The sequence below is a fragment of the Manis pentadactyla genome, chromosome 10 (genome assembly GCF_030020395.1).
Source record: "Manis pentadactyla isolate mManPen7 chromosome 10, mManPen7.hap1, whole genome shotgun sequence".
Lineage (NCBI taxonomy): Eukaryota > Metazoa > Chordata > Mammalia > Pholidota > Manidae > Manis > Manis pentadactyla.
Window position 1 is genome coordinate 34,358,749 of NC_080028.1, and position 14,496 is coordinate 34,373,244.

Consider the following 14,496-nt stretch of genomic DNA (forward strand, 5'->3'; position numbering starts at 1 on the left):
AGACTATCTAGTCTGACTAATATGGTTTGAATCATGTTTGCACTGCTTACTGGCTTTATGACCACAGACAAATTATTTAACCTTCCTGTACCTTACTTCCCTCATGGGTAAAGTGGACATGATTATACTTACCTCACAGTGTTATTGAGTAGATCAAATTAGACGATAAATGTAAGGTATTTAGCATAGTACCTACTAAGTGTTCGATTAATATTAGCTGTTTTACTTAAAGAATTTTATTATATAATTTGCATGTCTCCTTGTACTGCACTTTGGTTTATTATGCTGTGCAGCTACTGTGTGGAAAGAACTGCAGGTGAGGTAGAAATAGCAAAAGGACTAGAGCTGGAAGTGGGGCTTGAAGATGTGACTGACTTGCTGACTCTCATGGTAAAAATTGAAGGATGAGGAGTTGCTTCTTATGGATGAGCAGAGAAAGTGGTTTTTTGACATGGAAACTACTCCTGGTAAAGATTCTGTGACAATTGTTGAAATAACAAGAAACAATTTAGAATATTCCATAAATTTAGTTGATGAAGCAGAGGCAGAGTTTGAGAGGATTAACTCTAATTTTGAAAGAAGTTCTACTGTGGGTGAAATGCTATCAAATAGCACCTTGTGCTGCAGAGGAGTCGTTCATGAAAGGGAGAGTCAATCAGCGTCACAAACCTCATTGCTGCTGTCTTATTTTAAGAACTTAATCCAGCTGTCTTAGCCTTCAGCAGGCACCACCCTGATCAGTCAGCCATCATCAATCAGCCAGGAAAAAGAGGATGACTCCCTGAAAGCTCAGATAATGGTGAGCATTTTTTTAGCAATAAAGTATTTTTAAATCACTTAATTAACATTAATAATTAAATAAAAGATTTAACTTCTTTTAGACATGATACCATGTCTAAGAGTGTACTTAATAGCACACATAATAGACTACAGGGTAGTGTAGACGTAACTTTTCTATGAACAGAGAAATGAAAGAATTCATTTGACTCACTTCATTGTGGTGGGTGGCCTGGAACCAAATCCACATCCCCGAGGTCTGCCTGTATGGTTATGGGCTGAACTACAAAGCGCATATGTTGACGTCCTAACCCCCAATACCTCAGAATGGAAGTGTATTCAGAAATAAGGTCTTTAAAGGTGGAATTAATTTAAAATGAGGTAATTAGGGTGAACCCTAATCCAGTATGTCTGGTGTCCCCATGCAAAGAGGACATCTGGACACAGACTTGTACAGGGGTAGGACGCCGTAGAGATGAAGGAGGAAGGTGACCACCTAGAGGCCAGTGAGGGGACTGGAACAGACCTTTCCCTCCCAGCCCTCAGAGGGAGCCCACCCAGCTGCCGCCTTGGCCTCAGACATCCAGCCTCCAGAGCTTGGCACTTTGGTACAGCATCCCTAGCGAACTGATACACACCCCATAGACGTCACCCATTTTAGTGTACAATTGAATGACTTTCCGTAAACTAACAGAGTTGTATTATTTTAATATTAGAATATTTTCATCACTCCTAAAAGAAAGCAGCCAGTTTACAGTCACTCCCCATTCTCATCTTTAGGTCCAAGCAACCACTAATTTTCACTCTGTCTCTATAGATTTGCCTTTTCTGGGCATTTCAGTTAAATCATCTCCAATGAATAGGATAATTTATATATTAAGAGTCAGCCCATTCTATATCCTGATTGTCTATTTGTTAAAACTTCTTATATTGAGTCCAAATCTACTGTCCTGTAACATACACAGTAACATATTTCTATTTTTAATATAAGTAAGTCAAAAACTATTTTATGTACCACAGAGTAGTTGAAAAGGGATTGAAATACTCAGCCAAAACCACCATTGTAATCATAAATTGAGAAATTATCACTTTGTTTTTAGCAATTGGTAAGGAAAAGGATTGACAAAAGAGACTATAAGGATTGCATATCAACTATATTTCAATTAAAAAATAGAGAGAGATTATGAGGGAGAATGCTTTTTTGAGTCGCAGGAGGATAAACAGCCCAGGAAAGATCTCCATAGACTTGCTAATGAGAAACGTTTCTCCGTGGTGAGACCTGAACCGACAAGCCATTCCTCAGAGCTGCTCAGGCACATCTGAAAACTAAGCGGGACATTAGGTCAAGACCACATGGGTGGGGCCACACCCAGATAGCGGAGCATCCTTACTGCCAAAGACAGTGTTGACGCTGTGCAATGATAGGGCTTTGGGCAAAGTCCCTTTGTTGAAAAGCTCCATTTAGATGTAATCTATATAGGGCATTATGTCAAACTTGCAAATGAAGAATTCCTTGCTTTTCTCACCTAGAAGAGTTGGCCTCCTGGTTAACCTTACCAACCTAATAGTAATGATAAATTGAAACTATGTACTATGTACATATGCAGGCATCTGTAAACATTTCTTCAAAAATCTTTATTAAGCACCTGGTGAGTGCCAGGTACTGTTCTCAGCACTTGAAAGTATATCAGTGAGTAAATAAAGGTCTCTGCACTATGGTGCTCGCATTCTAGAAGAGAAAGTCAGAAAATAAACATTAAACATAGTAATAATAAGTAAGTTGACTGAAGTATTGAGTTGGGAGTGTTAAGTTTAAATGAGAGCAAGGCAAGGAATTTGGGAGTGCTGGGGGTGAGCACGGATGAGGCTGCAATTTTATATTTTTACTTTTTTCAAAAGCAATTTAGTGAAATATAGTTGACACATACAAAGCTGTACATATTTACTGTATAAACTTGATGAGTTTGGCGATCCGTAAACATCCTTGAAATCATCACCACTCTCTATGCCATAAACATCACCTCTCAAAGTTTTCTTCTGCTCTCTTTATTTATTTAGTTATTTTTCTCATGAGGTTGCATTTTTATTTTTTTATTTTTTTTATTTTTGATTAAGGTGTTATTGATATACACTCTTATGAAGGTTTCACATGAATAAGCAATGTGGTTACTACATTTACCCATATTGTCAAGTCCCCCCATACCCCAATGCAGTCACTGTCCATCAGTGCAGCAAGATGCCACAGATTCACTATTTGCCTCTTCTGTGCTTCACTGTTTTCCCCATGACCCTCCACACCATGTGTACTAAACATAATACTCCTCAATCCCCTTCTCCCTCCCTCCCCACCTACCCTCCCACACCCCTTTGGTAACTGCTAGTCCCTTCTTGGAGTTTCTGAGTCTGCTGCTATTTTGTTCCTTCAGTTTTGCTTCGTTGTTATATACCACAAAGGAGGGAAATCATTTGGCATTTGTCTTTCTCTGCTTAGCTTATTTCACTGAGCATAATGTCCTCCAGCTCCATCCATGTTGTTGCAAATGGTAGGATTTGTTTCTTTCTAATGGCGGAATAATATTCCATTTTGTATATGTACCACGTCTTCTTTAGCCATTCATCTACTGATGGACACTTAGGTTGCTTCCATATCTTGGCTATTGTAAAAAGTGCTCCAGTAAACATAGGGGTGCATATGTCTTTTGAATCTGAGAAGTTGTATTCTATGGGTAAATTCCAAGGAGTGGGCTTCCTGGATCAAATGGTATTTCTAGATTTTTAGTTTTTTGAGAAACTTCCATATTGCTTTCCACAATGGTTGAACTAGCTTACATTCCCACCAGCAGTGTAGAAGGGTTCCCCTTTCTCCACATCCTCTGCCAGCATTTGTTGTTCTTAGTCTTTTCGATGCTGGCCATCCTTACTAGTGTGAGGTGATATCTCATTGTGGTTTTAATTTGCATTTCCCTGATGATTAGCGATATGGAGCATCTTTTCATGTGCCTGTTGGCCATCTGAATTTCTCCTTTGGAGAAGTGTCTGTTCAGCTGCTCTGCCCATTTTTTAATAGGCTTATTTGCTTTTTGTTTGTTGAGATGCATGAGCTCTTTATAGAATTTGGATGTCAACCCCTTATTGGATATGTCATTTATTAATATTCTCCCATACTGTATGATGTCTCTTTGTTCTACTGATAGTGTCCTTTCCTGCACAGAAACTTTTTAGTTTGATATAGTTCCACTTCTTCATTTTTGCTTTTGTTTCCATTGCCCGGGGAGATATGTTCATGAAGAAGTTGCTCATGTTTATGTCCAAGAGATTTTTGCCTATAATTTTTCTAAGTTTTATGTTTTCATGATTTACATTCAGTTCTGTGATCCATTTTGAGTTTACTTTTGTGTATGGGGTTAGACAATAATCCAGTTTCATTCTCTTACATGTAGCTACCCAGATTTGCCAACACCAGCAGTTGAAGAGGCTGTCATTTTCCTATTGTATGTCCATGTCTCCTTTATCATATATTAATTGACCATATATGCTTGGGTTTATATCTGGGCTCTCTATTATGTTCCTGTGGGTCTATGGGTCTGTTCTTGTGCCAGTACCAAATTGTCTTGATTACTGTGGCTTTGTAGTAGAGCTTGAAGTCAGGGAGCATAAGTCCCCCTGCTTTATTCTTCCTTCTCAGGATTGATTTGGCTATTCGGGATCTTTTGTGGTTCCATATGATTTTTAGAACCATTTGCTCTAGTTCATTGAAGAATGCTGTTGGTATTTTGATAGGGATTGCATTGAATCTGTAGATTGGTTTAGGCAGGATGGCCATTTTGACAGTATTAATTCTTCCTAGCCAGGAGCACGGGATGAATTTCCACTTATTAGTGTCCTCTTTAATTTCTCAGAAGGGTGTCTTGTCGTTTTCAGGGTATAGGTCTTTCACTTCCTTAGTTACGTTTATTCTAGGTATTTTATTCTTTTTGATGCAATTGTGAATGGAATTGTTCTCCTGATTTCTCTTTCTGCTAGTTCACCATTACTGCATAGGAATGCAACAGATTTTGGTGTATTAATTTTGTATCCTGCAACTTTGCTGAATTCAGATATTAGATCTAGTAATTTTGGAGTGGACCTTTTTTTGTGTTTTTAAAAGATAAGATGACACAAATGATTTTTGTAATTTCTCTTTATCCCCCAAGGCAATGATTCTCCTGGCTAAAACAGGGACTGGTCATTGATCCTTGGTACATTAGAATGCCTGAATTGAATAATAAGTATATGTTTAACTTTTTCCAGAGCTGCCAAACTGTTTTCCAAAGTGGTTATACCATTTTACATTCCCACCAGCACTTATCCTTGGCTCATGATATGGTCAGTTGATTGTTGACCATATGGTTGGCTTACAGCTTACTATAAATTCTTCTTAAAAGACATTTTAGGAATTTTACCTTTTAACCTTTGAGCCTCAAGATGGAGGTTTAACTTAAAATGTAGTCCCTCTTCATGTTTCCTATGCTGGCTCACTTTCAGGTATGTTCCATTGTTTCAAGGATGTATATGTATGTCAAAACTTGTCAACTTGTCAACTTGTACACTGTAAATAGGTGAAGCTTATTTCATGCATATTATACCTCAAAAAAACTGTTTTAATGAAACACTAAGATACCACTTCCTACTCACCAGATAGGCTACCATGAAAAGTTTTGGTAATACCTAGAGTGTGGAGAAATGAGAACTTTCGTCATTGTTTGGGGTAGCCTAAATATGCATGAGTATTTTGGAAAACTGACAGGATTTATGAAAGGTAAACAAACCTATCTCATGACTGAACAATTCCACTTCTGGGATGATACTCAAGAGAAGCAAATGCATATGTCTACCAAACACATGTGCAAGACTGTTCATAGTAACTTCATGTTTACAAACAAATGAAAAACAATCCATCAGTATTAGAATGGATAAGTTGTGGTATATTTATACAAAAGAATACAACACAGAAAAAAAATGAATTACTGTTACAGAGTGGTAACACATGATGAATCTCAAAGACGTCAGGTGGAATGAGATGAGCCACACATGAAGAAAACATGCTCTCTGGTTCCATTTTTATGAGGCTCAGAATAGGAAAAACTAATGGTAAATCAGATCCAAATAGTAGCTACCTTTGGAGAACTGTCGATTGGAAGGAGGCTAAGTGAACCTTCTGGGTTGCTGGATATATTCTCTACGTTGGTCCCCTTGTTGATTACATAGAAACATGTAAGAATTCCTTCAGCTGTACACTTAAAATTTGCAAACTTTACTAAATGTAAGTTATACAGCAATGAAAATTCAAACAGCAGCAGCATAAATGGCCACTCAGATGTCATGATTTACAAAGGGAGAAGTTGCTAAGGAGAAAAAAGGATGTGTAGAATATAATTCCAAGAAACAAGGCAGTGGAGGCTTCACTCACCAAGGATTTCTGATTATAAATATGTAGTTGTTCCTGCAGTTATAGGGGTCAAAGGCAGGCTGCCCCAAGATGCACCATTTTGGCAGGCAGATTATGTCAGACCTGAAAACAATCAAGTCCCAAAAGACTCAGAAAGAAATTGTGTCCTTCCTCTTAACAGTCTAAAAAGAGTTTACACAGAGGGCCTGCTCCATGAATAGCACTCTCTCCATAGATACCTACATTGTAATATGAACTATGAGTGGTAGACAAGGAGGAATTTAGCAAAGTCTATCTGTTAAAATTCCTTCCTGTATGCAGTTGTGACCCCACAAACATTTATTTGCCAAACATTTACTCCTGTGAATTGCTGTGAATTGCTTCCCTTTCCCTTTGAAGTCCCAGAGCCCTGCTCCCTTTCCTTAGTTCAAGATGACAGATACATATCATTCATTATTCCTGGCTGATTTTGGAATCTCATGTCTGCGTGGATTCCCCATAGGTACGGAGATCTGATTTTCTCCCGTTAAGCCACCTCATGTCAATTTGATTCTTAGACCAGGTAGAGGGCAGAGAAAAAGTTTTCCTCTCCAACACTGTATCTCAGGAATTTTAATTGGCTCTGACTTCTCCCTCCCCTAATCCTGGTTGTCTATATTTATCAGGAGATATAATAGAATTATTTTTGAAAATTGGAGTTCCTATTTATTGTTGTAAATGTTAGGGGAATCAAACTGTGGTATGAATGTTTCACTTTTCTAAGTTAGGAACTTACAGTTCCAGCCCAGGCCCTTTTTTCTGAGCTGAAGAATCCCAGGATCCAGCCACCTACCAAGCATATCCACTTGAGATCTCAAACACAGCACACTCAGAACTGGACTCATCATCTCCCATGCACCCTCTCATCCTCCAAGTTTATCCACCATCCTGCATCCCCATCACTGACCCACCAGAAACTCAAAAATCAAGCTAGTTTTTTTTTCCTTCTACCTTATATTTCCCCACCCAAGAAATCAAAAAATTCTGTTGATTCTGATCCCTCATATCTCTTACCTGACCCCTCCTCGCTATACCTCCTGCCTTATTTTATCTTGGCCTTTCACTGTTTCTCATCTGTTGTAACAGCAACCCCTCAAAGAATGATTTGCAGTCCACAGTCCTGCTAAGAGACCATGAATTAATCAAAAATGAGAGATTTCATTTTCATGGACTAATGGTGCACAATTCCATGTATTTGTATATACACCAAAGGATTAATTATTAATAACTACCTAAGTGAGTTACTAAGTATTACTGAAACTTTGTATTGGTAAACTAAAATTAGCACAGTAATAGGATTTACTGATTACTCTAAACTGTATTCTACAAAGCCCACCTGATTACAATGTTATGGTACATAAATAGGTGGAATTACCTAATTTTCAGAGAGGATCCCTTGTTATTAGTGTCATGGTTTTCAGTTCCTGCCTTTTTGATTTTTAATCCTAATTCCCCATAAACGTAAATTTATCCTACTGAACTTCAGGTTTATAGCTAATACTTGAAGGCGTATGTGCATTTTGATTCAAATAGTGATCATTCACAGCCCTAACGCTGAAGTAGATATACATATAATCCCACCAAACTTTGGTTTTAAAAAGACAATGTCTCTATTTACTGTTAAAAGAACATATGGGATGTGAACAGTGCCCAGGAATGGGTTGTTTTAATTTGTCTGATTTTTCTCAAACTATTCAAATTCAGTTAGATAATAACCATCATATCATTGATAAGTTTTCACAAATGCCTAGGGTGCCTAACTGGTTTTCTTGGTTTCACTGGAGATGGCTGGTAATTACAGGTATGCTTTGGTTATGTAACTATACTCCTATTATGTTAATGTGTGTGCGCAATTTAAGTAGTAGCTTAAAATATATACATGCTGAAGTTACTCTACAAGAAGATATGTCAAAGAAATAATCAATCTTCCCATGTTTTCTCCCGCCTGCTACTTCTATAGCTTTTCTTCTTCCTTCCTAATTACAACGAATTCTTAAATAGAATTCGTGCCTCATATCAAATTTACCGAGTATCATAACTCCTCCAAGTGGTAAAGATACCTCAAGACAAATGCTGGGCATAGAAGCCACAGGGCATAAATATGCAAAGAAATAAAAAGCTAACCATTTCAAACAATAAGGCTTCTCTCTCACTTACCAACTTAACATTTCCCTGTATGGCCCCGGAAGATGACTGGTTAGCCAGAGACGGGTAAGATTCCTCAAGGGAGGAACAACCTAAGACAGGCACAGTCGCAGGGGGGTCATCAGGTGAGAAATTGGGGATCAACAGAGGTGAGGCTTAGAACCTCACCCCCCCTGTTCTGAGAGAAATCTTCTGCATATGTGGATGTTTTATTGCCCTTGTCTAGCTTGGATTAACACATAGCCTACAGGCACACACCTGATCATCTACATTTGCTCTCTTACAACACTAAACTATGTTTTCTACCTTTATGTTGTATCTACCTACCACTTCAGCATCTTATTAAAAATAATAAAGAGAGAAATGTGGTATCCACATATAAATCAAGTATAAAAATCAAATGTGTATTCATATTTGAACTGACTGTTTATAGTTCATAATGCATGAGCAAAACCAAAAGTTTCTGTGATGACTGCCCTTGTACTGTTCACCATGTAACTTATTCACTATGTAAGAATTTGTTCTCCATGTAAGAACTTGTTCGTTATGCTTCAGAAGATTGGAGACTGACGAAAATTAGGCTGGGGGTGGATTAATGATTGTGCATTGAGCATTGACTCCCCTATACAGAATTTTATTGTTGTTAACAACCATTTGATCAATAAATATGAGAGATGCCCTAACAACAACAACCAAGAAAAAGTACACACTTCCAATTGTAAAATAAACAAGCAACCGGGATGTAATGTATAGCATAAGGAATATAGTCAAAATATTGTAACAATTTGGTATGGTGATAGCTGGTACTTAGAATTATCATGTATATAAATGTTGAATCACTGTGTTGTACACCTGAAACTAATGTAATGTAATACTGTGTGTCAACTACCCTTCAATAAAAAATAATTATCTAAAAAAAAAAAAAAAAAAAAAAAGACAATGTCTCATCCTCAGTACTTTTTCCTTAGGACTGATTACTTCTCACTCAGAAAGTAGTAGTATGGTATGTAAGTTGTAGGATCATTTCTTCTCTCTGCAAAGTGGACGTTTGAAGATCACCATCTTTACTATTACCTTGCCTTTAATTCCTGCCTTTCTTCTCCAAACGCACACACACTATCACTTTAGTCTATAACTACCAAACAGTAATCGTTTTTACAGAAAAAAAAAATTCTCCTGCTCAGAATATTTCAGTTTTTACATTGCTTTCAGCAATGATTATTAACGGATTTTAGGTACTTTTCAATTTAAGAATAAGTGGATAATAAACAAAATTTTTGGTTTAATTTGACAAAAACATACATATACAATTCACATGTAATTTTGTATAATTGTGGAGATTTTGCAACACCAATGAAGCCCAGCCATATTCTAGGGATTCCCTCAGCCAGTCAACATAGTTTAAAAATGGAATCTCTGAATAGAACGAAATATCTTTTGCCTACCTTACCAAACTCCTCATTTTCACTCCCTACTTCCAAAGGAATTTCCAGAACTTACTGTTATCTCTTATTCCTCCTTTTCATAAAAAAAAAAAAATCTTTTAATTTTAGAATAGTTTGGGATTTATGTAAAAATTGCAACAATGGTACAGTTTCTATATACTTCATGTTCCCCTACTATTAAGTTCTTACATCAGTGTGATATATTTGTTACAATTAATGAGCCAATATTGATTTGTTATTGCTAACTAAAGTTCATACTTCATTCAGATATCCTTAGTTTTTACCCTATGCTGTTTTCCTGCTCCAGGACGCTATGCAGGGTCCTATACTGCCTTTAGTTGTTGTGTCTCTTTTGGCTCCTCTTGGATGAAAGAGTTTCTCAGGCTTTCCTTGTTTTTGATGACCTTGACAATTTTGAGTACTTAGTAGGTACGTTGTAGAATGATCCTTGATTGGAATGTGTCTGATGTGTCTCTTATGATTAGCTAGAGTTAAATGTTTGGGGGCGGAAGGCTGCAGAGGTAACGTACCGTTTTCGTCACATCATATCCAGGATACACACTATCAATATAATTTATCACTTGATATTAGCCCTAGTCCCCTGGATGAAGTAGCACTTGTCAGGCTTCTCCAGTGCAAAAGTATGATATTCCCCCTTTCCATTTCCTACAGTATTTCCTACTGTATTCTTAGGAAGAGAGTCACTATGCAAAACTGACACTTAGGAAATTAGGAGTTATATTCCACTACCTTGAGGGTAGAGTATCTACATAAATAACTTGAAATTCTTCCACATGGGAAATTTATCTATTCTCCCTTCCTTTTATTTTTAAATATGTTTGCCTCTATCAAATGCTTATATAACAAAACAATATCCAAATTAGAATGGCTTAACACACAATTTATTTCTTGTCCATACCACAATGTCTACCATAGCTCAGCAAGTGGTTCTGGTCCATGTAGTTACTCAGGCACCCTGGCTGACAGATGCTCCACCATTATGTAGCTACACCTTCTGACACATACCACTTCACCAGTTGCTAAGGCAGACAAAGAATGCTAGAGTGTTTTGCACTAGTAATTAAATGCTTAAGCTTTGAAGTGACACCTGTCATATCTACCCATATCTCATTGGCCAGAATTAGTTACATAGCTCTGCCTGACTATAAGGGAATAGGGAAGTATAATTCTACCTGTGCCTAGAAGAAAGAACCAGACATGGGTGAGCACTAGAAGTTTCTACCACATCTCGTACCTCAGTTGTCCACCAAACATCTTATTCTTCCTCCAATTCTCATTAGCTGAAATGCTGTGAAGGTTTCACTGTGTCTTCCTCACAGATGTCAAATCCCCTGCATGTTTCATCAGCCCTTTGTGAAGACCAACACTAAAGCAAATATTATATTGAATTGTAATTACTGGTCTGTATGTCCTATAGAGGAAACAATCATGCTTTTCCACCTTGGTATTCTCAGCATTGATACAGTGCCTATTCCATAGAAGATATTCAATCAACATTTATTATGTACTTAATTAATGAATGGACAAAGAACTCAGCTTTATAACTACACAGAACCTTCTTCCATAATACCATTACTCATAAATAATTTCTTGGCAATTGAAATAGAAAACTTTTTTCACTTGCTAACTTTAAATACAGTGCTGAGTCATGCCTTCAATTTTTTTAAACCTGCTTTCCCGTGAGGAATAAACATATGTTCTTATTTCTGATTTATTCCAGGGGCTTGAATTAACTCTATAAAAAAGTTATTCTCTTACTTTTCAAAATTCTGCGCTACCTTTTGTAGCCATATTCTAGTGTTTCAGACGAACATCCTTTCCATAGTTTGTGGTTGGTTTTAAGTTGCATGTTTGTTTTGCTTTGTTGAATCAGTGGTAATGTCAGAAACCTGTTTCAGCACATGTGGTCAAGAGAGGAGAAACACCTTAATAGTAGGTGGAAAGCATATTTTGCACAGTGGATTTACCACTTTTGTTGAGTATCTACATTGTACACTGAGAAGGCAGAGGAGAAGACTTACAGTGTAAGCCCTCAGAGCTCATGATGATGAATATAAGGACAATGTGATAGTAAACTACAATAAAGGACAATGATGTTATGGATGACATGTGACTGACAAATGTGTGGTATAAACACCAAGTCCTCTGAGTTCCAGACTGGCATGCTCTGGTTGCAGAATATGTTGGAGGAGAGAGAAACTGGAGGTAAGGAGACTACTTAGAAAGCCATGTCATGGTGCCATCATGAAATTCATGTCTAAACCATTTTTCACACACTGCAGTACACAGAGATGTTTAACTTGCAGTGTAATTGAATTTCTTACATAAGAAAGATATTTTAAATACAGTTCTTCTGTATTTAGGTTTATTTTATTCCTATTATTTTTCACAAATAGTAGTTTGTGTGTGAGTAAACTTTTGTATTTTAGAAGATAGTGTACTTATGATGAAACTTGATAATATTTTAAGTCCCTAGATGTTAAAATATCTATTAATTTTCTTAAAGCAGATTAGAGTTTACCATTCTATATTTTATAACTTCCCTAATTTACTAAGTTACTCTTTAATTGAAAATCATTTTAAATCAGCAGTCAAGGAAACTATTTTCCAAAACAAACATGTGAAACACTGACATCAGCCCCTGTCATTTTGGTGCGGTCGTTGAGAGACCCGGGTGTAAATGCACTGTGTTTGTGAGTTCAGCTTTTGTTTGACTGAGCTGGAAGTACCTGTTCCCATGCCAGCAACTGGCCGCCTGGCAGCAGGATTATACTGACCTGAGTGGGGGTGGGGGGTGAGAAGATGGAGGAGCTGCATCCCAAACCACTTAGAGTGATGCCCAAAAAGAGAATAACATTATATCCAAATAAATGTGTACATGCACATTATCGTTAATAAGGTACTTAGCATATTACCTTCTTTGCTTGTTAAGGGTGGCAATAAGATGTTCATTCATCCAGAAGGGGACAGAAATACACATATGTGATCTCATTTCCCTATTTGCAACAATTTCTTCTCCCCCAACATTTTGTGATGTTACCAGAGCTCATTTACAGACTGAATTCACTGATTTCTAGTTCAATCAAAAGAAATTTAGTGAATATGCAGTTGCATTTGCACAACAGGGCATACGGTACCTTAAACCCAAAGATCATACTTAACAAAGAAATGAAATCAGAATACTCTTCTGAAAGAGGAAGTCAAAATGGGAACATTTCCATCTCTTTGCAGACAAGACTACATTTTATCTCATTTGAAAAATCAGTTAGCTATTCCGTTATAGTTTCTCAATGTTGAATGCCCAATTATTGTGTAAATCAGGAAACAAGTTTTGTCCTTGACTGATATGGGAAGGAATATAATTTTTTATACTGTGAGAAGAGGAAGTGTGATCCAGCCAAAGGTCTAACTGCACTGGCCCTGAAGCTTGAAGATAGTAGAAATAATTGAGTATTCAGAGTATTCACAAAAAAATCAAAAGCCATCCAAAATTATTTTACTAGTTGCTCATACACCAAGCACATTGATTTGTAAAATAGCCTCTAATTGTTCAGTAGCAACTAAGAGGTGTCCGGCCAACCTCTTAGAGAAAACTCATACTTTAAACATAAGTATATAAAATGGATTTACACAACTAACAGGCTCTGAAGTCAGGTAAGAGGTAGGCAAAGAAGTTATAGCTTTAAGGGGTGAGAATTGGTTTTCAATAGAATTTCTTCTCTTTCCTTTTCAATTGTTACAAGGTAGTGTGGTAGACTGAAAAGACCATGGAACTGAGTCCAAATCCCTAATTGCTGTATTTCTCCAAGCATGTGACTTCACTTCTCTGGAACACATATTGTTTTCACTTGTAAAATGAAAATAAGACCTACCAATCAGACTTCTGGAATAATTATAGGTAATAGTTATTAAGTGACTAATACTTTATAAGCATTCGATAAACGGAAGCTGGTATTATTTACCTCTCCTTTTTCCTTTAGCCTCAAAGAGTCTGGGTAGAAACCAGCCTTGGTCATGCATACCTAAGTGTGTCTCGAACGCCCTCACTTCCTGCATAGCCACCATCATTGCCATCTGGCCTGCCTATCAGTCCTCTAGCTGCAGACGCCAAGTCCAGCGCTAGAGGGATTTAAAAAAAATACTTTGATCTTGTTACTCTCCAGTTTAATACTCATGGATAGCTTCCCTTTGCCTTTGGGGTGAAGCCTAAACCTCTGTCTTTGTGATTAAGAGCAGAGGTCTCGCCCTGCCTGCTCCAACATTCTCTTGGTCATGTTTCACCAGATACCTCTGCACTTCTCTTTGTGTCTGCCCAGCAGATTGGGGAAACAGGGGGCATGAAGGCAGAGAGGAGGGTAAGAGCATGGCAAATACCAGGCTGGTAAAATCTCTGTAGCTGGCCATTAAGTCCACAGAAGATCCCATTAGGCTAGTGCTGTGACTTAGGCTTGGTGATCGAGTGATGGGTTTCAAACACAGTGACTTGTGGCTCTATGACACAGCACAGGAATTCCAGATTCAGGTAACATAGTATTGGCAGTATAGTAGAAATAATTCCTCTGGTGCATGTTAAATAGTACTATTTCCTCTGAGTGTGACCCAGTCACCTGGCTCCAAATACAACAGCAAGACTATGAGGTA

General features: G+C 37.5%; 2 long non-coding RNA genes across 2 annotated transcripts in view; one reads left to right on the plus strand and one right to left on the minus strand.

Moving 5' to 3' along the window:
- LOC130678998 (uncharacterized) overlaps window positions 1-14,496 on the plus strand; it is a 109,852-nt gene that overhangs the window by 90,800 nt on the left and 4,556 nt on the right. The window lies entirely within an intron of this gene.
- Window positions 1,926-13,909, minus strand: LOC130679007 (uncharacterized). The gene is made up of 4 exons (XR_008992003.1): window positions 13,818-13,909; window positions 11,090-11,221; window positions 6,227-6,328; window positions 1,926-2,103 (listed from the first exon to the last, which is right to left on the minus strand). It is a non-coding gene; the product is annotated as an uncharacterized LOC130679007 (long non-coding RNA).